Source organism: Coturnix japonica, chromosome 9 (genome assembly GCF_001577835.2).
Source record: "Coturnix japonica isolate 7356 chromosome 9, Coturnix japonica 2.1, whole genome shotgun sequence".
NCBI classification, from domain to species: Eukaryota; Metazoa; Chordata; class Aves; order Galliformes; family Phasianidae; genus Coturnix; species Coturnix japonica.
The window spans coordinates 2813783-2841777 of NC_029524.1; the positions used below are offsets into that span (position 1 = coordinate 2813783).

The 27995-nt window shown below is 47.0% G+C and overlaps 1 long non-coding RNA gene across 2 annotated transcripts; it reads left to right on the top strand.

Moving 5' to 3' along the window:
• Window positions 1–1981: 1981 nt before the first annotated feature.
• On the top strand, window positions 1982–27919 carry LOC107317840. Of its 2 annotated transcripts, XR_001557055.2 has the most exons (5): window positions 1984–2441; window positions 12167–12288; window positions 17890–17978; window positions 22139–22283; window positions 25712–27919. It is a non-coding gene; the product is annotated as an uncharacterized LOC107317840 (long non-coding RNA). The 2 variants fall into 2 exon arrangements; XR_001557054.2 differs by having other exon boundaries at window positions 1982–2441; window positions 22139–27919.
• The last annotated feature ends 76 nt before the right edge of the window (window positions 27920–27995 follow it).

The window sequence follows — 27995 nt, forward strand, 5'->3', positions numbered from 1 at the left end:
GTTCCAGTCATTAGCTGCCAGCTGATGTGTCGGCAGGTAATTGAGCTCAGATGGGTTGATGAGGTCATGCACCATTTTCTGACTTCACCTGTCAGAAATTCAGCAAAATCTGAGGGGTAATGGCTGAAGAGACTTTGCTTTGGGTGCTGTTGTGGTAGGATCAGGGACCTTCTGGTTAATCCAGCCACATGCATTTGATTCAGATCAGATGTTGTCATATTGTTTCACCTTTCTTAGATTATCCAGATCTCTCATTGCGTGGATTTATATTGGCTGAGGGGAAGGAGCTGACCTGACACAAAGCTTGCTGTGATATGAGACAAAAAAAAGCCTTATGTTGTGCCGGGAAGGGTGAGGCTGCAGACTAGGAAGAATTTCATAAAGCAGTGAGGTAGGTGGGGAATCACCCTTGAGTTGTCCCAGAGCTGTGGGGACATGGCACTGAGGGACGTGGGCAGTGGGCACGGTGGGGTGGGCTGGGGATGCACTTGGGGATCTGACGAGTCTTTTCTGTCCTTAATGATTCAGTGGTTCTATGGCTTGAGTGGGTTTAGGCCACCATGAGAATCTGAACTGGGTCAGCATCATGTTCCCAAGTGAGGAACAGAACTCATAGTACCATCAAACAATGCCTAAGTGTGCTTTCTTGTGCCTGTGTTTGTAATTGCTCCTTCCTAAGTGGAAATATGCACAAGCAGATTAAAGAAGCGGTTTAGTGGCTTCTAGCATTTAGTCAAGTGACTGTTGGCTTTTTTTCAAGGGTTCACCAAACTGCTGAAAAGCAGGTTGTTACGTGTTAGTCTGGAGCCCTTTTGTTCAGCTTTAGATGTTTTTATTCTCTTTGGGGCATCTACTGAAAGAACAAGAAGCAAATAACTCAAGGTTGCATCACATAGAGATTTCACATTGAGAATGAGAGTGCTACGTTTTGGCTTTTTGGGGAGCACAAGTGTGGTGCTTTGCCCCCCCCCTTTCAAGTCAAGTACCAGTTTAAAGGCAAAGAAAGTAAAAGGAAAAACCCCTCAGTTATAATCCTGCTGAAAGCAAACACTCCATTGCAGTCTTCCTCGTGTGCATGTGGGGAGAGGTGATGGGGGGAGGCTGGCTCAGTAGGGTGCAAGAGAAGCTGTTGCATGTGACAGCTGTTGGTTGTGTGGCTTGACACTCATCCCACACTCACGTGGCATCAGCAAGGATAAGGAGACACAGGGATGTAAACAAAACTGTAAATAATTGATCATAATTGAACTTGCTCATCCAATCCACTTCTACCTGATCGCGCAGCAGAAGTACTTTTATTATTTAAATTTAAGATGCACGTCTTAAAGGAATAAAGTAGAACATATGTTTAATATCCATGAAGTATTCCTAACCTGGTTTGCAGCTCAGAATCCCCAAAGCTTCTTGACTAGGAAACTCCATTCTTAACTGTACGTGCTGGACCTTTGCCTTGATTTGGTTGATGTTTTTAAACTGAGAAAGAAAGCCATGTGTTATGTACAATGGATTTTGCAGGCAGAGAATTTAATAAGGGGGATTCATTACGTTTTGTTCGATGGTGCTGTTATCCATATGCCACTTTTCAAAGCCTGTGTGCTTCCTGAAAGCAGCTCAGCGTGCTTTTGTAGGCTTGTCTGGTGTTTTGATTTTGCTTGAAAATGGAGGGCAGAGTGATGGTTATTTATGATACTTAGCTCTGACTTGTAGTACTGAAGTGTTCATTTGGGAATAGATGCACGAACCGAAATGATGTCCATTTTCACTCCAGAGTGACCGATCACTTAAAGCTCTCACAAGTGCATCCGTGTGTGGTTAAAATGAGCTGAAATCTGGAGCTCTGTGGAGGTGATTAGAAAGATTTAATCAGGCACTGCATTATGTTACATCATCCTGGTGCTGATATCTGAACCTGAGAGATGAGAGTCTGGGCTGCCCAGCAGCAGTGGGGATCGGGGATGGGGTGGGATGCAGGGAGAGAAGCACTTGCTTGGACCAAGAACAAGTGAGCCCAGTGTGGGAAGATGAGCCTTTTCCCATGATGGATTGAGCCATGGAGTGTGCTGCAACCTGGCATCCTGGCTGGAACGTCCGCTTAACCCTGGGGGTTGCTGCTCATTTCTGTGTTCAGGCCTTCCTTCCCTCTTGCTTGTTTAAACATGGATAATCTCCTTGGTACAATGGGTATTTGTTGTTGGACTTAGCAGTAAAGCTCCTGCAAAGCTCGGGGTGAAGGCAGGGAGCAGCTGGCAACGTGTTCCTCTGAGGGCTTCTGCTCTTGTCCCCGCTCACCTCTTCATCTCATCCCTTTCTTTGCACTGCTGTCTCTTGGTTCTCCTCATTGCTCTCCCTTGTCACGTCTGTGTTCCAGGTACCTGCTGTCCAAACTGCATGGTTCCTTGCTGTGACACCAGACCCTCACGGGGCATCCCTGCCCAAAGCAGGTATGAGGTAGGACAGATGCAACCAGCAAAATACCCCTCCCTTTTTTGTTTCAGACTTCTGAAGTCAAAATGGGTGGCAAATCCTATTTCTGCTCATTCTTTCTAGACCCCCAGGGAAAGTGCTTCACCCTCTCCATCACAGGGAACTTCTCAGAGCGATGTGGCTGAAGCTAAGCTCCCTCCTACATAAAAGCACAGAGCTCCCACGAGCGCTGTCTTCTATTGCACATTCTAGCCTCAGGTGGCACATGCCCCTCTCTGCAAGCAGGGCTGCCCAGAGACATGAGTCAACACAGGGCAAGCCTGAGCTGCCATGCTGCACATTCACACTGCCTTGAGTCAGGTCAACGTTAAATATGACCACAGACAGCTCGCTGAAAGATTTAAGCGCATCAGCTCTTGCCGGCCATGCAGGTGAATGAAGGCTTCCCTCCCTCCCTGGCTCTCCATAGAGACCAGCTCCCCGCTGCCTGGCTTGCCAGCCAGCCACACGCTAATTGGGGCTGTCATCAAAAGAAATGAGTTTCCAGGCGAGCTGAGTTCAAGCAGGTCTGGATCTGAAGTGTGCAGCTGCCCATTCCCTTTTGTCTCCCTTCCCCTTCTGTCTTTCTTTTTCTTCCCTCTCCCCTGTTTCTTTTTGATTTTATTACTGTTTGTTTTTGTATGTTGAGGTTACTCATGTAAATGTGCTCCCTGAGCAGAAGCAGTGGAGCGAGGCGTCTGCAGGAGCACATAGGCAATGCAGGGCTCTGCTAACCAGACTGAGGGGTTAAGGCTGGGGATGGGATTGTGATTTTGGGCATGGAGTATCCAGCCCCCAGAAAAGGCTGGGGAGGAGAAGGTGATGGAGTGGCATCAGGTACGGGGTGAAGACCTCACATAACTGTGTGCTTAGAGGGCGATGGAGCTGCTGACAGTGCCAGGAGCCATCAGTGCCATGCACAGCCATGCTCAGATGAGGATGCATCCATGTGCCATAGGAATCCCCTTCCACTTTGCACCTCCAAATCCCTCCAGGTAATCTCTGCCTGCTCACTTGAGGATGCTGTGCCCCCCATCAGGGCAGTTTGACCCTTCAGTCAGGAGAGGGCTTCTCTTTGGCCTCTCAGTTGGTCCTCAAAGAATCAGACCTGAGCATCAATCTTTTGTACCATTCTGGTCAAACAAGTCACGTTCCCTCACTGTGCAGGCAGTACCGCTAATGGAGCTGGGCTCAGGATGGATTTTTTCCCTATTTCATCTTATATTGTTAGGCATTAACTGCAGGGCTCTGCTGCTGCCCGGAGTGACCAGGACGGATTATTCCTCTTTCAGACTCCCTTCTCAGTGCAGTGCAAATGTAATTTTTGTCCTCAGAGCATTCCCAGTTTTAACAGCGCTCTTATCACTCAGTTGTCTCATTCTGTCACAGCTACAGTAAGAGTGGAAGTGTGATGAGACTTTTTGTGGCATGCCCATAAGAAATTCAGGCGTTCTTCATTTCCAGCCATTAGCTATATGTCCATTCTGAGGGCAGTGCTCCAGCTATGAGGGCTGGGATTGAGCTGCAGAGGGTGGGCTAGAAAGACAAGGGTGGATCCCACCATGGTCAATATGGGGCTACTTTCACTTAGTCCTGTGCTGAAAGCTGTGCAATGCATTGAGAGAGAGGGGACAGAGCAAAGCCTGGGCTCTTCTGCTGCCTGGCACCAGCTGATGGGAAATGAGCGATGGCACCGCTAACTCAGACCTGTAAATGTTACCTTTCTCTTGTGACTGCTTTACCCTGTGTGTCACCACACTAGGATTGGGCACGACTGGCAGCATCTCTCCAAAGCCCAGTTCTGCAGGGGAGGGCAAACAGAGCACTGCTTCTCCCATCGTGGGGCGTTTCTTCTGGCGAACAAAATTCATGCTTGGGGAGGTCATGGAGCCAAATGCCACCAGTGGGTTCCATAAAGGCTTGGATGATTTTATGGCCAATAATAACGTTTGTAGTTATACATGCTACAGTAAGATAAGGCTAATCAATTCTCATGCTTCAGGTCAGCCGCTGATTGCTGCAGGGGTCAGGAAGGAATTATTTCCTCCCCATTTAGTTTTATTTAATTGGCCAGATGCATTAAGAACCTTTTAATTATTATCTTTTTTTTTTCCTCTTCCCTCCTCTGAATCATATGGAATTAAGCACTTCCAGAGACGATGTTCTGCACTGGTAGGGCACCACTGCTCGTCTCGTAGGTCAAACTCTGCCTGTATTAATAATCCTTTTAATGCTGGGGTTTTTGCAGGAAGCCAGAAGGGAGTTTGGACTCCCAAAGAGGACGTTTTCTGAGAGCTTCCTGATAACTCAGAGGAAAATACATTCGTTTCTTATAAACAAATGCTTTATGTGGGACATGCTCACAGTTTGGATGGGAATTTTCCACCCCTGTGCTGGTGACACAGGTGTGACAACTGCTGTGAAAAAAAAAAAAAAAAAAGGAAAGGGGGAAAAAAAATAATAATCCAACTGAGGGCAAATCCAGATTGAAGAGCTTTGTTTTGAATTGAGTCAAATTGTTTGCTTTCAGTGAACCAAAGCCTGCAGCTCGGAGCGAATGCAACGCTAGAGAGCTTCTGCCAGAAGTGATTTGGGGGAACTGTAATTGAGATGCTCTGTTCCTTGGCGTGAGCTGTCTTATTAGGGTGAGCTCATCTTCACTGCACTCCGCTGTCCTACCCTCACCCATTATGGAAAACACAGCTTTGTAGGAGCTCACGCTGTTCACGTCTAGCTCTGAAATAACTTTGCACCATCCTAATGAAGGTAAAACCAAGCTTTTCTTCTTTTCCCAGTGAAGCTCGCTCCATCAGCTGCTGGCTGTGCCGGTGGGTTGCAACCTACCTTCAGGCCAGCCCTGGGCTTGTTCAGAATCCCCACTCTGTTTTAGCAGGGAAGAAGATGGATGCAGTCCATCAGAACCAAAAGTCAGAAAGGCTTTGCCTCTTTAGATGAAGCCTGCAAAAGAGTTTTTTATTTCACAGGCTATTCAATGAAAACCTGCTTTTTTTCAGGGAGTAGTGCTGTTAAAAAATTCATTTTCTCCTTTAATTAAAAAGATGAGAAAAAAAAGTAATCTGGGTTGTTTGAAATATTCTCTTTCAAACTATAAGTTCCAATTGCTCTCTAGGGCTTCCAGGTGAGCTCAAGTTATCCGTTTCAGACTAACTCACTGTGATGTTTGCGATCAGATTTCTTTCCTGGTATCTTTTTGTTTCACTTTTGGGGCAGATTTTAGGATTTGATGAAGTTTTGCCTGATTTTTGGGGAGGCAAATGGTTGCAAGATTTGACTTTCCCAAGGAGTAGTAAGGACAGAAAGGGCTGCATGCAGCTGAAAATATCAGTGATTTGAGCAGGCAGGAGAGCACTGCAAGGGCATTGATGCTCTGAGCTGATGGCAAGACCTGCTGGGCTGCCACGCTCCAGCAGTCTGCAGAGGGACGCGTCCTGCTGTCCCTCTGAGTCTGAGTGTGCCACAGCATTCAGTGTGCTCCTGGCTGGGACACAGCCCTGAGCCAGGCTGGCCCGTTGCTCACAGGACGGGTTGGGAGGTTCACCTTCACAACCTCAGTCTGTACCCAGTGAGAGATGGTGATATATCAAGGGTTATTCATTAGGCTGATTGTAAAATGTGGGTGTGAATTGCTCCCTTCTTTCTCCATTTGTACCTTCTTGCCTTCCGCAATCAATTAGCTGCAGCCTGTCAATATTTCAGCCTTTTCAATGCCAAGGTGGTAGTGATATTGTTCGTGCACTGAGCTGCAACGTACAGACCTAGAAATCATTACTGCCCTTGCTTTAATGTAGGTTGGAAAGAGTGGGGTTCACCCGCAGCTCCATGAAAAATGCAAGAGAAATAAATCATGCATTGCTTTATTGCTTTCAGCAGTGGTTTGCAACCTGCTGAACTGAGGGGGCTGAGGGGGGTGTGAATGTTTGCACCCCTCAGACACCCAATGGGGCTTTTCGAGTGATGCTACCTCAGTTTCATCCCCCATAGCCTCAGCTCTGTCCCATCTTTGAATGTGAAGTTTGAGTTATAGCCACGCTCCCTCTCAAGGAGCTGCACTGTAGAGAGGGAGACACACACCTGTTCTCCCCATTGGAAAGATATCTGCTGTTATTGTTTAAATGCTGAAGCTTTAAAAATGCAAACCAGTTCTTCGTTCTGCTACCACATACCACGCTGTACAAATGGGAGAAGCAACGTGACTAGAAATTGCAGGCAAATTCAGTATTTTCTCTAATTCTTTCCATAACTTGATTTACTTTTGAAATACTCTGTGGATGCGTCGCCCGTTTACCATCTCTTTGCATCACTATCACTTTTTTCTGCCTTGGCTGATGAAGCTCATTCATCATTCCTTTTCATTTGCTGCGGACAAATGCAGTTGCTCTTAGTAGCAGCTTGCTTGAGAAAGGAACGTCTGGTAAAACGGTGAAACAGAGTAAGAGATTTACAGGGAAAAGGCAGAAATAGTGTCAAACTGAAGAAAGCCGTCTGGTGACACTAAGCTTGCTGCCAGCATGCTGGGACTGCTTGGTGGCTTTCCTGAGAGCTCTTGGGGAGAGGGAGGCAGGGAAAACTCTTGCAGTCTGTGTGGGCAACCAATGTGGGATTCCTGCACCTGCTGTAGTTTTAAGAGAAGCTGCTCTTGCTTCAGACCCTTCAAATGTGTTCATCCTGTGGATGCTGGGGCAGGTGGGTGCAGGAGTGGTCAAGCAGTCTTGCCCCTGTAGGACTCAGAGTAGGCGTGACAACTGGGATACCCACAAGCTGCTGCTCATCTCTTGGAGTCCATCCATATGTGCCTGGAGTCCATCAAAGCTGTATTTTTCTTAAGATGCTCCAGTAGCTGCTGCTGTTCCTTAGGACAGTGGAGTGCCACAGAGCTGCCTGCCTGCAGCAAAGGCTGCCCAGGGACTCTAGTTTGATTGCATTTAATTTTGCCGTGCAAATAACCTAAAAAGGCTGAAATAAGTGCTTCAGAGATGACATCTTGATTGTAAGGCAGAACTGGGGGGCTGCCTTGGATGAATGTTTCCTGAGCGTTTTCTTTGGCAGTCATCATCCCAAAGGCTGGTCTCGGAGGAGGGTCACAGATGAGAGTTATTAGCAGAGGTTTTTACGAATGTGAGACTCGCACTCGAATTTCAATTCAGATAAAATATGCCAATTGAAGTGTATCTTCCAGTGTCACTTTGTGCGGAGAGAGATTTTATTAACACCGATTGCATGGAAACAGAGGTCAGCTGTGCTGCCCTCGTGGAGATAAAAAGACATTAATGCATTTAGGCTGTGACAGCGAGGAGCGGCTGGTTTTATTTTACGTTCCTTTTGACTTCAGTGGGAGTTTTGCGTGAGCAGTGCAGGGCTTCTGGACCTGAGTTCAGTGACAGCGTGCTGGTGGAAATACCTGGGGAGAGGATGTGGAGGAGCAGCCTGCTGTCAGCACGTTGGTGGCAAGATTTGAGTGGCTCCAGCTGCTGCAGCATGGATTAATGGTATGGATGTTGGAAGACTGGGAGTGGATGAGACCTGAGGATGGTAAGGTGAGCTCAGGCGGGTATGGTGCAGATGCTCACCACGTTCTCATCTCAGTGCTGTTTCAGAGGGCTGGAAATGTGCAGCGGTGTTCTCCCACCGTTCAGCCACCAGCCTCAACCCCCTAAAAGCCCGAGGTATTGAAGCTCTGCTGCACGCGTGGCTCCCGCTTGCTGCAGCCAGCTGTGATGATGGATGTATCTCTCAGTCCTCGGCAGGAATTGTACAACACCTCATGACTGCGCTGCCCGATCGATTAGTACATCTCCTTCCATCAAGCAGACTATTTTGTCTGAGCCTCGAGCTGCCTCTCCGAGCTGTGGGCTCCCACCTGGAGGCACGCTTTGCGTCGACCGCCTCCCTGCTGGAGTGGTTGGGATTTCCTCCTGTAAAAGCTTTTTTCGTCACCTCATTAGAAGCTTTCTGATAAATAGGCTGTTAGACATTTTTCTTTTTGATATAAAGGTCAACATCCTCTGATAGACTTGAGGATTTTAAGATAAGTGGAGGAAATGGCATTGGCAGGCTGATTTTGATAATGATGCTAATCTGGATGTCTGATCTTTGATAATGATACTAACCCTTCGGTGCACTGCTCATATCTCTGCAAATGTAGCTGGTATCTGTTTTGGCAGAACCAATACCTACTAGTGCACATTATCTTTACTGCAGCCTTTTCCTCGTCTGTTGGCTGCCGTAGAAGATGCGCGCGATGAAGCTTGAATAGCTTTCAGAACAAATTCAATCAGAGCAAGCGTTTTTGTCTAAACGTGGTTACAACCTCCTGAGTCAGCTTTCTCAAACCTGTTACAAGCCTGCTAATTAATTAATAACAATTAATTAGTCATTGGAAAACATGAGAAGCAGTTCAGTGCAGGGCTGCCCTGCATCATCCCGGGCAATGATTTCGAAGTACCTTTCATGCATTGTGTGTCAGAGGAGGTTTCTGTTAGGGGACAGTGGAAATGAACTGTTAGAACTGGGGAGCTTTGCCTGTCCTTCAGTCCCAGCGGCTGCAGTTCCTGGGATGCAGAGATGGGGGTTTAGACCTTCTCGGGCTATCTCATGAGAATGCTGAGGCTTACGTTACCCTTGTCTACACCCTTGGGATTGTCTCCTTGGTTAATTGCCTAATTGGTTTGAGTTGTTCATTTGTAATTGTGCTGCCGTGGTCACTAATGCATGGAGAAACATCCCGCCTGTGTTGTCCTCTCTTTGGTTTGACATTGGCTTGGGTGTTTCTATTTTCTCAAGGGCTTTGTGCCCAGCATTAGAACATAGTTCGCCTGGGTCTGCTTTCTCCCCTGTGTGATTTTGGTGTCTCCGTGCATTGCTACATGCATCCTGCAGACCCCATAGCCATTATCCTCTGTATCTGCATCGCTCTGCCTCAAGCCAAGGGCACATAGATGCTGGATTTCTTTTACAAGGTGACAAAGTGACTTTCTGGTGTCTGAGCCAAAACACTGGAATAAATGCTTTTCCTGTCTCCTACCACACTATGCTCTGAAATCCCAGTAGAAGCGACTTGTTTCTGGGCCTGTTGCTGCGGGGATTTGTCTGTCCTAGCAGAAGATAGTCTGCTTTCTCTGTGTTTGCTAGGCTTTTGCAATTGCTTGCTCCCTGCAGGGAGAGGTATAAAACTCCTACCAGGTGACATTTGCAGAAAGAAATCAATTGTTTATCAACATCCCCGGGATCAATAAATGCAGTGTTAGGTGCAACTGTCTCTATCAGAGCTCAGCCTTGCTTGCTAAGTTGGCAAAGAGCAGATCTTAGAGACTCCGGGCATGCAGCCTTAAGTGAAGCAGTGCCCACTCACACATCTTATGATGCCCTAAGGATTCCTCGCTATATCTGACATGCCCCCATGCCCATCTTATTTTTCCCCTCGCTGATTTTCTTGTCAACATGGCTTAGCCTGGAAGAGAGAGGGTGGACAAGGACCTCATACGAGGCTTAGGTTCCCAGTGGAGGGCCCTGTGTGCCCAGCATTCCTGCTTCAGAGCTTCCTCATCTAACCTTATATTTGCATCCTCCTCCTGCCCACCATATGGCCAGGATGCCCTCTTACAGCAGACACCTCTTGGGCTGGAAGAGTTAACATTGGCAGCTCACAGACACGCCAGAGAGTTACATCATGTTGCTGTGGAAACTAACTTTCTGAAATCACAGTGATGTATGGTAAAGCTTTGGGTCAGCGGGTAATAAATTCTGTTTAAAAAGTGATTTTTTCCCCATCTGCTGATGTAAACATCATTAAGAGAAATGACGGCTGAGAGATGGATTTCTTTTTATATCAATTTTCAGACAAAGAAAATAATTTTTTTAGCAATAATAATAATAAAAAAAAAAGTTGCCAAGGAGCAGAGAGTGCCATAAATAACGAAATAAAGAAAAAACACTGGTGATGGAACAGAAATTTTCCCTGGTGATTGGTTTACAGCTTTGTGTGATTTAATGGAAACTTGCAGTTACCTGCAGTGTGTGGTGCAGCCCAGCTACCTCCATGGAGACCCTTCCTCAGCCATGCAAATGCTGGGGATGCAGTGTGGGTGAGTATTCTCAGCATCCCAGCTTCTCTGCTCACTGTCTGGTTGGCCTGCTCTGCTTGCTGGCATTACAAGCAGCAGCCTAAACCTTGAGCCTGGAGAACTCCAGATCACTGCAATGCAATTCTTCTGTGCTGTGCATTTCCTTGGCCTGCCTGTTGCCACTGAGGGGCATGTTTCCTACCTGCTGCACTGTCAGGGCCTGCCCTGCTGCTGCTGGGATACTCTGTTTTATTATTATTATTATTATTATTGTTTTCTTGGTTTTGTTTCCACCCTTCAGAAGCCAGGAGGGTCTGGAACAAGGCAGAGAAACTTGCTCTGTTTAGACAAAGCAGTGTGACAGTCCCACCTAACAGCGGCTATGCTACTGGGAATGCAGACAAAGGTGTCACTGTGATTAATGGGGTAATTAATAAGCAATTAATGTGCTTTAGAGCATGGCTCTGCCTTTTATTCCAGTCACCCACTAAGCACTGCTCCGCTCTCTCTGACGACTGTCAGAGTGCAGAGCAGCTTGGGCTGATGAAGATGATGCCCGCAGACTTCAGTGCCTCCAAGAGCACCTTCGTGCCACTGCATTGGCACAGCAGGGAGTCTGCCTTGGAGAGAAGGAAAGGAGGTTTCTGTTGGTGCTTTTTGGATTGGTTTTGGAATGCCCTTGATACAAATGCTCTGAAGTTTCCTCCTCTAGTAGCTTCTCTGTTCATATCCCCAAGCTCAGCTGCAGATACCCCAGCTGGCACCCCAAGCCCATGCTGCTCTGATCTACAGGTCCCCCACTCAGCCTGTGCCTTTACATCTCCTCTCACAGTCAGCCCAGGGCTCTGTTGAGCCTGGGTAGGTTCTCTCAGTCATATGAAACCCCATCAAGGTCCTGTGTTAATGGCTGGAGCTGAGCAAGGAGCGTATTTTCCATTTCCTGGCAAAACTACTGAGTTTAATTTAAATGCTTTTTTGTATTTTTCTTTTTTTTTCTCTGAAATGTCCCCGTGAAACCATTAAAAGTTGTTTACATATTTTGAGTCGATCTTGGCATTTTGAAAACAATCGGAATATGAAAGCAACTTCTAAGTGAAAAGTTGTGTTTAAATGAAAATCAAAGCATCGCGTGCCCTCAGAATAATGAAACACGATGTTTTGATGTTATCAGAACACCTGGGTCACCAGTTCATGTGGAAGCAGGAGAACATTGATACTGAAGTGTTCTGGCAAAGCATTTTTATGTCAGAAATCAGCACTTTCTGGATGGGAGATCCCCAGGCAGCTCTGGCAGCAGCCAAACCTGGCCTGCTGGTGCGGTGCCATCCCTTCAACTCCCCATCCCCAAAGCCTGTGCTCTGTGAGCCGTCACCAAGGCTGATAATTAATCAGCAAAGTGACCCCATAGAGAAAGAGGGAAGATGGTAGCACAAAAATAATGTTAGCAAGCAGCGGTACAGCCAAGGAGGGGAACGTGGCTCACTGAAGCACCCAAGGATATTAGAGAGTATGAATGTTATATTGTAGTGTAGTGAAAAAGAAATGAATGTGATAAAACATGTTGACCAGGTCCAGGCGCGCACGTGGCCTTTGAACCCTCTGATGTGCTCTTCTGTTTGTAGGCACTCATCTGAGCACTGCATCCAGGAGCACAGGTTGCACCTCGCCCTGCTTTTGAAGGCTTTGACTGGTGTGAGACCTGCTCAGGAATGGCTGGAAGGAATTCAGGGACAGAGGCGATAAGGTAAGGCAGCTCTGACACGGTAGAGATGAGAAATTTTGCACTTTGTCATAGGCTAATGGAAACAATAGCAGGAATGGAAGCTGACTGGTTGCTTTTTAAAAGCAGAGAAAATAAAATGATGCATGAAATGGCAAGAAGCATCCTCGCCTGAAGACCAGTGCACGTGTCATTTGAGCTCGGTGTCTCGGTCATCATAGTCAGCTAGGCTGCCTCCAGTTATGAAGAGCCAGTGCAACTCCATGTGCTGCTCTGATGGCTATTTCTTGGCAGATAGAGGTGCTTAGTTGGGACAACAGGGTGGTGACGCACTGGAACAGGTTGCCCAAGGAGGCTGTGGATGCCCCATCCCTGCAGGCATTCAAGGCCAGGCTGGATGTGGCTCTGGGCAGCCTGGGCTGCTGGTTGGTGACCCTGCACATGGCAGGAGGTTGGAACTGGATGATCATTGTGGTCCTTTTCAACCCAGGCCATTCTATGATTCTATGAAAATGTTCTTCTCAAGCATTTGGCTGAATTCAGTGTGGTTCGGACATGTTTATCAGCATGGAGAACATGGGGCCCCAGGCCCATGGCATTCCAGGGGGCTCTGATATTTTAATGTCCACTTTCATTCAGCCCATGCATCTACCAACACAGCTTGCCCGCTGTAACCAACGTGTTCATGTCATCATTTACCACTCTTCCAATATTTGTGTCAACTGTGATCTTTTCTGGCAGCAAGCTCGTGTTTTGCCTTCCAGACAGCAGAGAGAAACCTCCCAACTCTGCAAAAATCTCAGCACCAGGCTGAGAACAGAGATCCTGCTGCCGTGGAGGCTTCTCTGCTTGGGAAGAGCCAGGATTAATAGTCAGGTCCCCCAGTTCTTCCACCTCCTTCTTGGCAGCATTGATGAGAGGGCAAGAGTTCTTTCTGCCAATGCTGTGAAAGCCATTGTATACTATCGATATTTTTAAATCAGGACTCCCCATTCCCCTCTGTGTCTTGCTATGGATGCCCATCCAATGCATGCCCACCCAATGGAAGGGGCTGGATGTGACACGCTCAATGACACCTCTTCACTGCAGGAACAACTTGACTTTTATTGCCAGTGCCGAGACCATCTACAAACATAGATTTAGCATCAGCCTCCAGGCTTAAGATACAGCTGTTGTATTTATTTATTTTTTTTTCTTTGTTCTTTTATTTATTTCTCTTCCCTCTCTCCTTTGCACTAATGCAATGCTTATTTAGGAACCGCAGCCATCTGTGTCTGCTATGGATGGCACTGTTAAATTTGCTATTGCTTTCTTTCCCCTGGTTTGATGAGACTCTCAGTGCATAGAAAATTTCCCCGAACGGTGGAGACTTTCTTTGATTGCTTTTTTGATTCCTTCTGTAAGAGATTGTTCACAGTGCTCTTTCTGTCCCAGAAAAAAAGGTCAGCAGCGGGGAGAGCTGAAGATCCTGCCTTACATTGGGTTAATGAGGTGAATTTATGAAGAGCTGGCCAGACAAGAAGGCTGGTGATATTAGATGAGAGGTGGCGGTTTTATCTGCAAATAAAAAGGGAGGGGAGGAGGAAGGGCTGGGACCAGCGCCCTTCCTGTTCCTCCGAGCAGCTTGTGGCTGATGGTGAGACAGCTCACATGGGAGTTGGGATGGCTGCTGTACTCCAGGGAATTTTCAGTGTTTTTCAAGTGGAAAAATTCTGCCTCGACAGATGGACGAGGCCCTATCCCAAGTTAACAATCTGGCGATCAACGCGCGCAGCGGGAGGCTCAGGCACAGCTCCGTTCCAGCCAGGCAGAGCAATGATGGGTGTGTGGTTTCGCCATCAGGCACTTGGCTATTTTTGTCAGGCGAGGCAGAAGCTGATTTCTTCCTGTTTTGTCGCTGAGTTACTTTGCAAATGGCTTGTGTGCGCCCTTGTGAGAGGAGGTAAATCTTAAAAATATCTACGGAGAGAAGCAAAAACATCTCTCATTTAGGTGAGGCACTGTAAAGAACACTGCTCTGGACGGAGCTGCCTGTCCTGCAAGTTATTTGCATTCTAAGACCCTTCTCTTTGATTTTGTTTAGCTTTTCTCAGTTAGCTATTCCTTTAAGCCTTTCTCCGTGGAACCACAGCTCCACTTTGCAGCCCAGGCCCTCTGCCTTGCTAGCAGCCCACTTGTACTATGATTCCTAGTGCCCAGGCATCAGTCGCTGGCATGAAGTGCTGCTTTTTGGTTTGTAGGAGTTGAGAAGCTGGGACTTTTCTGACCATAAACCCTTTGGATGATTGTGTTTGAGTACCACGTTCATTCCTTGACCCCTGTCCATGCTCCTCCTTCAAAGCAGGCTGTCCATATGCAGGATATGTGAAAGGGCCTTGCTACTATCCCCCCTATACCCCTCCACGGAGTACAAGGAGTTGTTTGAAATGGCGATAATTAACCCAGTTCAAAACCACAACAGGGACTGCTGCAGTAATGTGGTGGTGTAGGCGGAGAAGTTCCAGATGTCAGAACTGTTGGTTTAATTCTATGGGGATCTCCAAGTTACAGGCTCACTGGAAGCTTGTCAGCTGTTCCCCTGCTTCTTCGGGTGGCTCTCCATCCTTCCAGAGCATGTGATCCTTTCCTAGGGCTACCAACATGCGTCCTTAGAACTACTCCCTGAGATTCACTGCCAGGGTGTCATGGAACCCATGGCACATTCAGCTCCTGCACTGGCAATGTGGATGTGTACCTGCAGTGCTGAAGGTGTGTACTAACACCACTAATGCTCAGGAGCTTTGCAGTATGGTTTCGCAGCTGTCAGCATGATGAATGGATGTTATGTTGTATTTCCTGCTTTATCAAATACTAATTATGTATATGATAATTTTAAGCATCACAGTTACCTTTGGCTCATTTGGTTTTCAGTTTCCAGAGACATAATATTTCAACACCCCCACTCCCGTTCTTGAAATTCTGCTTTGATTGCTTCTCTTTGCCTTTTGCTTAAGGTTCCCTGCTCTGATGGGTCAGTGTATTGATCCTGCACTTTGATAAGGTCAGCGGAGATCAACTGTGACATTTCAGAGAGATATGCTCCTCCCCTAATGGGCTCAGTCATCAAAGAGTTTTTCAGGGGACAGGGTAAGGAAGAGATTGGATGTAAACTCTTACATATGTTTATTTAGGCAGCCCTGCAAGGCTCTGAATGTTGATATCAGTTGAGAGACCAGAGCGTCTGCTGTGCAGGTTAAGAACTCTGCACTTATGTCAACAAAAGTTTATTGAGCCTCTGTGTTTATGACCCTTGTTAGGGCAGATGCTGTCCAGGTAGCTGACTGGGTGAGATAGCTCCAACAAAGCCTCAAGGGTGGGCCATGGCCTCATGTTGCAGAAGAAAAGGTTACCCAATGCCCATACCTGGTACTGTTGCCTCCAGCATGGTGCCTCCAGGAGCAGCTGAACCCTGGTGATTCGAAGGAAGGTGAGAAAATGAAATAGCTAGCAACATCTGTCTGGCCAATTGAGCCTGGAGGAGGAAAATAAATAAGTGAATTCCTTCCTTATGTCTGCAGGCAGCCAGCTGAGTTCTTGGAGAATGAGGTTTGGCTATAGCTCCCAGTTTAATGAGGAGCTTCAGGGCTCAGCAGCAGATAATGCAGAATTTCCTGTTCTTGTCATGTCTGGAGGAAGAAGGAAGCTAACTGGGGCATGCACTGGTTCCCAGGCCAGAGGTGTGCCCTGCACCATCCAGCCCCACTCCCTCCAACCCTGGGGCTTGGACTTTCTCCCAGGAGCTGGATTAAAGCCTAGCTGTTCAAAAGTTATCTGCTGCTATGCTAATGATGTCAAATGATGAGGGCCCACACCCTTGCAAGGTCTTCCAGTGTTAGGTTTCCCTCCCTGCTGGGAAACAACGCTGTATTTTGGGATTTATCTGACCTGAACTTCCAGGCATTGAATCTCACCATGACTTTGTCAAAGGCTTGGGAAGTCCCCTGAAACATAGGAAGTTTCCATGTTTAAGATGCCTGGGCATCTTGTGATCTCCCAAGCATCTCTTCAATAAGCTGAACAAACTGAGCTCAGTTGTGAGGTTTTCCATCTTGCAGCCATTTGTGTGGCCTCCAGTTGAATGCTCCCTAGTATTTCCCTTCCTTATGAGGACACCAGTGGCTGGGCACAGGTAAAGCTGGCTGCCTGCACGTGGTTTATCCTGGAGCACCCCCAAATTACTTTGTTGTCACCCACACATCCTGTTTAACCAGTTCCTGAGTTATTCAGTGCCATTGGGAGGTCATGCAACCACCGTTGAGCCCACACCTACAGCATTCTAAGGTAATCTCTTCTGGCAAGCATGCTTTCCCATAGTCCTACAGCTCTTGTGAAAGATGACTGCTGGTGTCCCCTGCTGATGTCCTCTGTCTCTGAAAGGAGGGACAGTTGTTTTTCTGCCTAAGACATCCCTCATTTCCTGGAACTGCTCTGCAAATGCAGAACTCTGCTATGGCCTTGTTAAAATCCAGAATGTTGTGGTTTTTTTTTGCAAGGAGTCAGGCAAATGAGGGTAAAAGAGGGAGTAAAGAGGAGCAAAATGGAGGGTAAAGAGGGAGCAGATGCAGATGGCCAGAGAAAAAAAACAGATGAATATTCACTTATTCCACAAAAAGCATCTTTAGTCCTCATGGAGCTGATGCTTTCTGAGGTAATCTCTCCCATTGTAAGTGACTGTAATTTGCATTCTTTGTTCCCAGGGGCGTTCTCTTGCATTTGGTTGCATCAGAACTTATTTCTTCATGCAGCAGTCATGTAAGTAGGCAGTGTAGTTTGGGGATGACCAGCTTGTGGCTGAGGGCCCATGTATTGTTGAACAAAACTGCCTCTGTGTCCCATCATCTGCTTCATCCAGGTGTGGATCCATGCTTGGTCACACATGGAAGGGCTGTCAATTGCAGGTGGGCTCCATTAGCACCTTGTAGGTCAGGGTGGTTTAAATGGAGGCCATGAGTCCTGCCTGTTGTATCTGCTGATTTCATTGACCCTCCTCTGTAACCTGCTTTGTCCTCATTATGTGACCTCACTCTCTGCTGCCTGTAAATGTTCCCAGCCAAGAGCATCGCTTCAGCAAATGGTGGGTAAGGTGCCAAATGGTGTGGGCAGAGAGCAGAGCATTGGTGCTGATCTCAACTGTCCTGAGATCCCTGTTGATCCAAGAGCAGAATTTTTTTGTTGGTGTTTTTGGGCTATGAAGTCAGGCCATCACGTTTTTGGGATATCCCAGGCGATGCCAGGGCAATTTCAATCAGGTTGCTTTATCAGATTTTCTTTGTCTCTTATCTTTCCCCTTTCTTTACTGTTAGGATAAAAAAATCTTGGCTCTTAAGAGTTGGTTATGTGTTGCTACAATGGTCAGCTGCAGCTTTTAGCACAGTAAGCAGATACCAAACTATGAGATAGCATAAAAATCCAGCTGCATGTATGTCCAATGACACATCTGGCCTCCAGGTCCTTCCCAGCTCACGTCCTGCACACTCTTGTGCCTTTCCAGCATGGGGCTTAACCTCATACTCCCCCAGGAAGGGAAGGACGTGCATCCTGCCTGTTCTGTGCATACGATGTTCCTCTCCATGGTCTCTTTCCAAGGTGTTGGTCTCCAGAATGCTCCTGGCTCTGCTCTTCTTGGAAGCAATGGTGAGACATCTGTCAATGTGAGCCCACAGAGGGAAGCTGAGGTAGGTCACTTTGTAATTACTTCAGCTGTCTTATTTTTTCTCAAGTGGATCTGAATTGTCTCAAGGAAAAACGTAGCTTTATAGTGTTCTGGATGTGGTACCAGCCCTATTTCTGCAAATGTGGTATCACTCAGTTAGGAGAGGGTAGTGTGAGAGTGGGTGAGGCAGCAGCTCCCCTGCAAGCTGGGATGCCAGCATGTCATGCAGATGGGTCTGGTTATATTCTGTGCTCAGGTTAATGCTTTGTAAACACTAATGCCAGACAAGAAGCAGCAGCTCCAGTAATGTTTAAACAAGCTTAAAATCTGGAGATGAATTCTGTAGGCTTTGTGCAAGGAGCAGGACAGTGGAGCACTCAAAAGTGGATTTAAGCCATTTAGCTGCTTTGTTTTGGGCTTTGTTGAAACAGACTGCCCATGGAGGTAGTGGAGTCACGATCCCTGGAGGTGTCCAGAGCTGTGGAGATGAGGCACTGAGGGATGTGGTCAGTGGGTATGGTGGGATGGGCTGGGGTTGGACTTGGGGATCTTAGCAGTCTTTTCCAACCTGAGTGATTCTGTGATTCTATGGTTGTGAGGTAGAGCAGTCACAAGGTTCCCATGATTCCGAATTTGTCCGAGGTTTCTCAGTGTCCCCATGCTGAAGGGTAATGCTTATGCTGGGGTGGTTGGAGCCAACCTGAGAGCCTCCCCACATGCCATGGCATGGTGTGGGCTGCACTGGCAGAGGAGATGTAATGGGCAAGCAACAAAGTGCAGAATGGGCCCTGAAGTGCCCTGGGACACTGGTTTGCCAAACTTCTGTGTCAGTGGTGCTGTCAACAACTTCCTGCCAAGAAGCATCAGCAGGCATGCAGCTGAGATTTCCCTTTTCCCCCTTCCTTTTCTTTCATTTCTATTAGTCCTGTTAAACAATCTTCACTGCACTCACCCTAATGGTGCCTCATTTGGTTTATGTCCTTCAAACTCTTCCCTTTAAACACTTAGTCATCACTTAGCTAAACTACTATATACAAATATAGCTCTTTTGATCTTCCTACGTAAATCAATACCTCCTGCCCTTTAATCTTCCTAGTGGCTTTCTCTGAACTCCCTTCAATTTACTACCATCTTTGAAAGTGAGATGTCTTTTTGGCTTGATTCTCTACAGTTTCAGACCTCCTGAAGTCCCAGTAGCTGCCCACAGCAGGTGCACACGGTGGCTTTCCACCACTTCATGCTGAAATAATGCAAACATTGCATACAGAGCATCTTGGGTGCCTTTAGGCTGCTGTGGCTCCCCTTGCCACAACTGAGTAATCATGCAGCGCAAGCCCGTGTTCCTAAAGCAGGTCTCACAGGATGCTAAAAGCCATGGCACAAGCCATTGGGTGCCATTTGGAGTTGAAGAAGGGTTGTAATGGTTGAGTTATGGAGTTTCTGTAGATGGTTTAAGGTTTATAATGGCAATAACCCCCTTCTTTTAGCAATAACCCATTCTTTTAGCAATAACTCCTTCTTTTAGCATTTCATTATGGGTCAAATAAAAGCAGATCAGAGCATGAGACAGAGAATCTCACCACTCTGCTTGCCCCCAAAGGATAAACATAGTAGTGCTGCTAAGAGCCCTATAGCTTAATTAGTTGCTATTCTCTGCTGTTCCTAAAAGGATGGGAAAAAAAAAACACCCTTGCAAAGCCTAGGCAGGCTGTCTGTGTCATATTTCCTGTGTTCTTAGAGGTGTTAATGAATTCATTAATCACTTAATGGCAAGGGGGGTCTTTGGGGACCAGCACTGCAATTTACTGCTCCCAGGAGGCAGACTCTGTCACTGATCTAAAGTTTCAGCTCCGCTAATTTGTGCCAGCAGAGCTGCTGAGCTTCTGCCTGCAGCCCGCAAGCGTTGTGGCTACTGGGAGCATCGCAGCAGCACGCAAAGCATCAGGGTATGCTCACTTGGGAAGGTTTTGCAACGAATAATGTTCCAGCTCTGAAGAGTTCAGAGCCCACACGGAGGAAAGGAGGTGTTCCCCCAGCCTTGCAGTTGTGTCGCCTTAATTCTTTTCGTTGGGGCAAGCTTGCTGCAATCAACTGGGGAATGCAGCAGGAGCCGTGCTGACTTACAGGAGATGCAAGCTATGGAAGCGTGGCTGTATAATCTGGTCTGGGACTGTGGGCTACACAGTGAAAGGAGCCTGTGAATCTCTTCTAATTGAAGAGCGTCAGGCTGATGTATTTTGACTGAAACTGTCAGTTAAAATGTGAATTTGAATGTTTGCATTTCTGCTCTGCAGAAAATGTTGATTATTTCAGTCTCTCGCCCTTGCTGCAGGAGAGTAACTTGTGCCAAAGTTCCCTACAAAATGGCTCTTTTGGCTTCTTTCTAATCACACGGCAGTTCAAGGAGAGGGGAACGTGAGCAGAACCCTCCTCTCCACTAATTCCATTCCACCAGCCTGTCATCACTTTGCAATTGCACCTTTTAAAAGATTCTTTTCCCTTGCTTTTCTGTGGCTGAGTTCCCCTTTCTAACTTCTGTCCATCTTTCCTCCTCAGTCTGTTGCTTTCTCAGACTGGGAGTTAGGAAAGGCAAAGTACGTCAGATGTGAGCAGGAGGGAAGGCAGAGTCCATGGATCGTGGCTGTCTGTGTGCACGTTCTTGCCTTCCACCACTGGTACCCTCCTTGGAGTCATTCCCACCCTTGTGTTCTTTGCTCAAGAGTTACTGCAGGGAGGAGAGAGCTGGGAGGCAGGACAGAAGCTACATGTTGGATTGAGGGAGAGAAGGCGGGAATACAAAAGCACTTCATCGTGGAAAACAAAAAGGGAGACAATTTCAATAAATGCCAGATGGTCAAAATTAACCAGAGACGTGTAGAGCCCTACATGTCCAACTGTTTGCTTTGGCAGAGATTCTTCAGCTTTTCGAACAGGAGTCTCCCAGGCGCCCTTTTCTTCCCCTTGGCTTTCCTCTTCCCCTTTGCTCATCCTTTGGACTCCTCTTCTCACCCCACCCTTGTTCTCCTCTGGGTCTTTTTCCTACCTCTCCTCTCCCGTTGCTGCCTGTGATTCATGTTGTACCTCAAATGCCAGCTTGTGTTACGGTGAGGGAAGACCACTACAACCTCACGCAACGACAGACTGGGAGGGCATGCATGGTGATGGCTACAGCTGTCAAAGACCACTGCCAGCACAGCCCTGTAGAAATGCTGGAGCACTTCAACCCTGTGCTTGTTGTTGCTGTGGGTATTAATTTATTCCTCCCCTCCCAAGGGCCTTGAGTCAGCTTTGATTTTTTTTTGTTTCAGCCAGGAATCCAGAAGGAGCTCTTACAGTTCAGTAAGCAGAGGAGCGTGCATGTGTTGCTTACCCTGATGGAGCAGTGGGATGTTATTTTGTTGGGGCAGTGGGATGCAGCCTTGTTGGGGCAATGGGACATGGCCTTGTTGGGGCAATGGGAGATAGCTTTGCTGGGGCAGTGGGTTGTGTCCTTATTGGGATAGTGAGACACGGCCTTGTTGGAGTAATGGGCCATGACCCTGCAGGGGCAGTGGGATGCAGTCTTGCTGGGCAGTGGGACATGGCCTTGTAGGTACAGAAGGATGCTGTCTTGTTGGGGCAGAGGAACACAGCGTTCTTGAATCCAAGCCAACTGCATGACATGTTCCTCCAAACAATGCAATCAAGAGGGCCCTTGTATGGCACAGACGGAGAGCTCCAGCTAACGACGGGCTCTTTTGTGTGTGCGTGTGCTCTCTGCATTCGAAACATTTATTATTCCAAATTGCCTTCTGCACATTTTACAATAATTACGACTAGTGTTTGCCTTGTTATCTCCACAGTTACTAACAAGAATGCCATCATTATTCCAGTCATTAGCAAAATGGATGTTGTTGTCCAGAGTTGCCGGCTGTGGGCCTGCTTTCAGAAGGAGTCTCATGCTCTCCAACCTTGCCTACTCCATCTTTCTTCCAGGGGAATATTGTTGTTCTCAGTAGGTTTGAACCTGAGCAGGCGGAGGGGAAGCAGAGATTTCATGAAGAAGAATTGCTTTGAGGGAGTGCCGGTGGGTGTTAGGATCCACAGCGGTGAGCACTAGGAAACTGTTAATGGCAACATCAATAGGAGTGAGAGTAAAAGCAGCCACTTCCTTGTGCTCCTTATGTGTTTGGTGTGTCTTAGGTCTGCTCCTGGCACTAGGATCCCGTAAACCTTCCTGTAAGAGTGTGTTGCTTGGATGTGAAGAGATGCTATCGATCCGACAATGGAGGTTGCAGATGAAGGAGAAAAGGTTGGAATTGAGCTGACAGCACTTAGCTGCAGTAAGGTGAGTCCAGCAATCTGCAATTCCACTGCCTGCTCAAGAGAACTCCGGGCACCTCTCCCGTTAGCAGTTGGAAACCCCAGCAGATATCATGGACCTGCCAGGTTTCCTTTCGTAAACTGAAAATAGGCAATCTGAGTGGGTTGTCTTTCAATGAGGGGGTGCAGCTGTGGGCTCCCTCCCAAAATCTAGCAACCCTGAAACCTTCAGAAATTCTTTTAGGCTTTGCCCGTTTCAGAGGAAGGAATGGAAGGAGATTTATAATCCGGCAGCCTTCCAGTTCATGTTATCATGAAAATGGAGAACTTCAGCTTTCAAGTCTACCAGCAAGATTTACAGGTGACCGAATGAAGCATTTTGATTTGGAGTAATATGTTTCACACAGAGTCAGGTGATTGTTTCTTCTCATTTTGGTAAAAAGGGGGGGAAAAACATCTTACAATACTTCAGGGGAACCAGAGCTGTTGCTTATCTATCTCACCATGAGACTCTAGTGGAGAGATCTGATTTGCTTAGAGCGTAAAGACAATATGCACAAACGCAGAGAAGAAAATAGCAAGAAAGGCTGGTTTGCTTGTTTTCCACCACGTGCTCATCTTTGGGGCCACTGTGTGAGAACTGTGATATTCTTCCATGGTTCATCCTCATGAGGCTTGGTTCCTCACTGCCAGCTTAACGGCGGAATCACACTGGTTGTCCTTATATAGCTTATATATAGCTTATATAGCTTATATAGCAAGCAAGGGAAAAGTATGGGCATTTTCCCCTCCTTTCTAAATACAAACTATTAATTTAAAGAGATTTTCCTGATATTAGGTATTTTGAGGTGTGCTCTCACATAAATGTAGGCCTTTTTCAGTTGCACTTCTGAAAGAAAACCAATTTTCAATGGAATTGTATTTGTTGGATGCTGATTGAACTAAATAGTAGAGTTTATGTGGAAAATAAGGTAGAAAATCACATGTGTGACTTACTGATTTAAACTTCTGCGTATCTTAGAAAAATATCACCGGATTAAATCGTGGCTATGATTAAATATAATTCATAACACAGATAAGTGGATGATGTTGCTTGTAATGAAAGAAGAGCTTTTCATGTTCTACCAAATTTGGGTTACAGGAGGGCAAATAACATACAAGTACAATGAAAGGCCCAAATCTGTGACAGAGCAAGTTGTATGTCTGTATGTTCAATTACCCCAACATGTTACATGTAAAAGATAGTAAGATCTTCAAGCCCTATGTAAAGTCAAAAGAAAACGTGAAATCTGCTTTTGCCCCTGAGTCAAAATTAGGGCAACTTGGGTGATCGGGTAGCTCAGAAAGGTGCCTGATTCTTGGCCCAAATCATAGAGCTTTTCTTCTTTGGGACATCTATGGAAGACAATCAGATTCCTCAGTAATTATGGTTCCCATCAAGAAAACCTGTTCTACTCCATTCCTCCTCTCAGCCTTGCAGTGTGTGTTACCAAGCCTGGTAGTATGGTTTCATCAGCTGATATGACCCTGACCTCACAGATACTGTGACCTTGTGCCTAGACATCAGGTGTCTTGGTGGCTGAAACTCAGATTGAGATGGTGACAATGCTGGGAGCTGGGGAAACTGCTTTACATTTGCAGCTATGAATGAGGACAAACTGGAATGGTAATGGGGTAATAATGGCATTGGAGAGAGGATTGGTTGGAATGATGGCAGCAAACTGGAGGTTTGCTGCTTTTAACCTTTCCAGTTCTGTGCATTTACTTTGCATTTCTGTGGTCTCCCATCATAGTGGGAGTGAGTCTGGGTGCTGGTGGAGGGCAGGCATGGAGCTGTGCTGAACATTTACTATGGAATAATAAGGGAGGGCTAGTGGCCTTTCTTTCATCTTAATATGGTCAGCCATTACAGAGGGACATGGGCAGAGCTTCAGTGTTCTCCATTGGAATTGCTTGGCTATTGTAAAAGAGGGCAACAAAAGCTGGAGCTTCGGTAGGCTTGGAACATCTGCAGATTGAGCTGCAGTGCTTTAGTGATTCATTTTGGTCTTCAGAAAGTGCTCACTCTTCTTTGAGGCAATAAACCCAACTCCAGAATCTGAAAAATCTATTTGCAAACCCTTAAACCTGATAATCTACCTTGGCTGATAATCCCAAGTGCCTGGAAGGAGACAGGTCTACCATCTGTCAACAGCATTTGTAGGGTGACCAGTGCTACAGAGCCTCCCGTGTTGTCCTGCAAAGCTTCACTCTGGTATTTGTATGGCCTGGGAACATCTGAACATATCCTTTGAGGGGCATTGGACTTAGTGACTTCAGCATCCTGTACCAACCCAATGCCTTTCTTCTGCCATTTATAGCACTGCTATAGTATTGCAAGGAACAGATACTCAGCTCCTGTCACGCTGGACTTTCTATGCACTTCTATAAGAGCTGTTCCTAAGAAATTATGCTTAATTAAACAAGATAAAGAGGGCAAGAGAAGCAGAGGGATTAAAACTAGGGCTGAGGAGCTGGGGGTTGCCATTGCCCTTGTTTTTGTGGAGTCTCTCCATGGGGGATGTTCTTCAGTTTGTCTCAGCATTCCAAGAGGCCTTTAAGTGAGAGGCTGCGGTTTACAGAGTCAACAGATTTAAGCAGGCTATGAATATTAATTATTAATTGCTCTTGGAGAGTGCTATACATTAGATTGGTGAAGTAGTTAACAGCTATGCCTTCTCCTCCCCACAGGCACGCTCTTGCTGTCAGATTTCTCTCCCCAGCTAAGACCCTGGTGCTAGAATCAGGCCAAAAACTATTTTCCAGTCGAGTGGCTTTTAATGGGCTCTCCAAGATTTTTCTTTGCATCCTGTGAGTGACGAGATACGCGGAGAGGAGCGATGGTGGGATTGATTCGTACCGTAAGAAGTATGATGGATTTAACTAAGTGGGGCTCAGTGCTGCTAGAGCTGCAGGAAGCCCTTTGGCAGTTGTATCTTGCACTCCAGAAGCAGCTGTTAATTATCCACAGCACTGGGCAGCGCTCTGGAGGAGCCCACCTGCTGAAAGGCAAGGCTGTGGTCTTTTGGGATCTTCTCCATGAGGAGCCCTGGGCAGCCTGATTTAGTGTTCGGCAGCCCTGCCCATGGAACATGGGTTGAAACTAGATGGCCATTAAGGTTCCTTCCAACCCAAGCCATTGTGTTCCTTCCTAACCCAAGCCTATGACTGGGGTACTCTGGGTCTCTCATGAGCTCATATGGCTGGGAATTCCTTGACCTCCTCAACAAGAGTGAATGAAGTGTAATGAGCATAATGGTTTGGAGGTGGTTGTGTGTTTCATCGAATCCTTAGAGTTGGAAGGGACCTCTGGAGGCCATCTAGTCCACCTAGTTTCATCTCTCTGCAGATGGTGAGGTGTCGTGGTGTGTCTCTTACTGCTTTTAAAGCCAGCTCTCCCTTTTCTCCTGCCAGACATAGCAGAACGATGGCTTGCATAAAGCCAGAGGGCCAGGCTGTATGGTCTGGAGCCTCATGGGGAGTCCTCTAAGTGAAGGATGAGCCCTGATCTGCAAAGGAGATCCACTCCCACTGAACAAACCAGGTTCCTCCACCTCCTGAGGTAAGTCCTGGCATGGCAGTTTGGGCATGAAGCACCATCCTCATTCTGGAAAGCTCTCCAGCAGCAACAAAAAGAGCAGCGAAAGTAGGTTTGGGAGCTATTTCTGCAAGGAGGAGTATTGTGATCTGTTAGCAGCTGACTTGTTTCCAAACACCTAGCACATTTTGTTCGTGCACTGTATTAAATAGCCTGTAGAATTTAATTCCTCTGGGGAATAAAAAAAAACAAACAACCCAACCCAAAACAAAACAACCTCCCCACCCCCAAAGCACAACGATTTTGTAATTGGACTGTGACAAAGCTGAATGCTGCCTGATCCGGGTTGGGGGGGGGGAGCTATTGTTTGTAATTTCTGCTTCCTAACAGGGACATGGCACGATCCTACATCTAGGCAGACAGTTTGGCATGGAAAGTCACAGCTGGATGGTTCCAGCTCCCCCAAGCAGGGGCTTTTAGAGAGAAAATGCTGACAGATCCGTAGCAATAGCAGGCAGGACTCTTCATAATTTATTTTTAATGCCACGCTGTCTTTAACTGTGCAATTTCCTCCGGGGTGTTTCTTTGAGATTGCGAGATAATTACATCTCAGAAACCAGGCTAATTACAGTTAACAGCCTGAAAAACGAAGCCCCCCCCATTTCCCGCCCCCCTGCCCAAATTTTCAACCAGCTTTCCCCATGCCTGCCCGCCCAGATCGTGGCAGCATGGCCGAGGAAGTGGCTTTGGCAGCCCTCTGGGATGCTGGCTTCCCGTCCTCGCCCCAGCGAGGTGATGGCCCCATTGATTTGTGTTGGGTGGAAATGTGGCAGCCCTAGATGGACTGCCACAGAGGGCTCGATGGTGAGAAGGTCAGTGCTGGTGCAGAGGGAGGAGTAGCTGGCACTGGTAGGGATGGCCAAGAGGGGTTAGTGGTGTGGTTAGGAAGTCCGTGAGTTCAGCTGATGAAGAAGGATGTTTCCTTCAGCCCGGTGGAAAAAAGACCTGAATTTTCCATGCCTCACCAGACAGCATCCAGATCCAGCACCATGCATGCGTGCAGTTAACTGGGCAGCATGTTTTCTTCCCCTATCCTTCATACCTGCTTCACACCCGTTATCACCTGCAATTACTTGTGGGTATGCAAGAAAAGAACCCCACACCTGATAAGTCTGTGGGCTTGGAGCCATGCTTGTACCAGAAGCCCAAGGGCAGCAGGTGGTGGTCCTGGATGCATGTGGTGGTGTTGGGATGGAGCTTCTGCTCACCACACTCAGGATGAACTCACTGTGCTGCAGCCAGCAGCTCCCTTACACCAGCTGCAACACTCAGCTCAGCCCATGATCTTTTGGAAATAACTCTGAAAGCTTGAATGGCTCAGCCTTGCTCTATCACAATGTGATTGCCAGGCTCCTTGGAGAATGACAGCACAGAGCTTCAAAGCAATACAACCCCCCCTCCACCTTCCTTCAGCAGCCTTGGATGCTGTTTGGCAGAGGATGAGTACACTTGCTCTTCGTGTTTCTGCACGATCTGGAGGTTTGGCCCCTAATTCTTGCAGTCCTGAAGAATAATTCGTTTTCTCTTCTGGGATTCCGGATCAGGGATTAATTTAATGATTTTTTTCTTTCCCATTGTTTGTTTTTAATGATTAAGGTGATAGTTATAAATTGTTAACAAGTTCTGGTAGAAACGTGATCCCTGGGAACTTTTTTACGCTGAATAAAATAACAGTGAGATTGATTTAGCACAGGCGAGTGAGTTGCTGTGTCTTCATGGATTATCTTAGTTCTGCACGAAGGGCCAGCTTTGGAAAGATACTTAAGCCTAACCAAAATCAGGTGCTTAAGCACCTTCCAAACGAGAGGGGTTTCTGTCAGTAGGGAGTGATAAAACAGTGTGTTAAATCAACTCATGCATTAGTCCTTACCTTCTTGGCTGGGTGACTTTTTCAGGCTCATGGTTTTAAGTTGAAGGAGGGAAGATTTAGGTGGGATATCAAGTGGAAGTTCTTTACCAAGAGAGTGCTGAAACAGCTGCTCAAAGAGCTATGGATGCCCCGTCCATCCCTGGAGGTGTTCAAGCCCAGGTTGGATGGGGCCGTGGGCAGCCTGGTCTAGTATTAAATGTGGAGGCTGGTGGCCCTGCCTGCAATGGGGT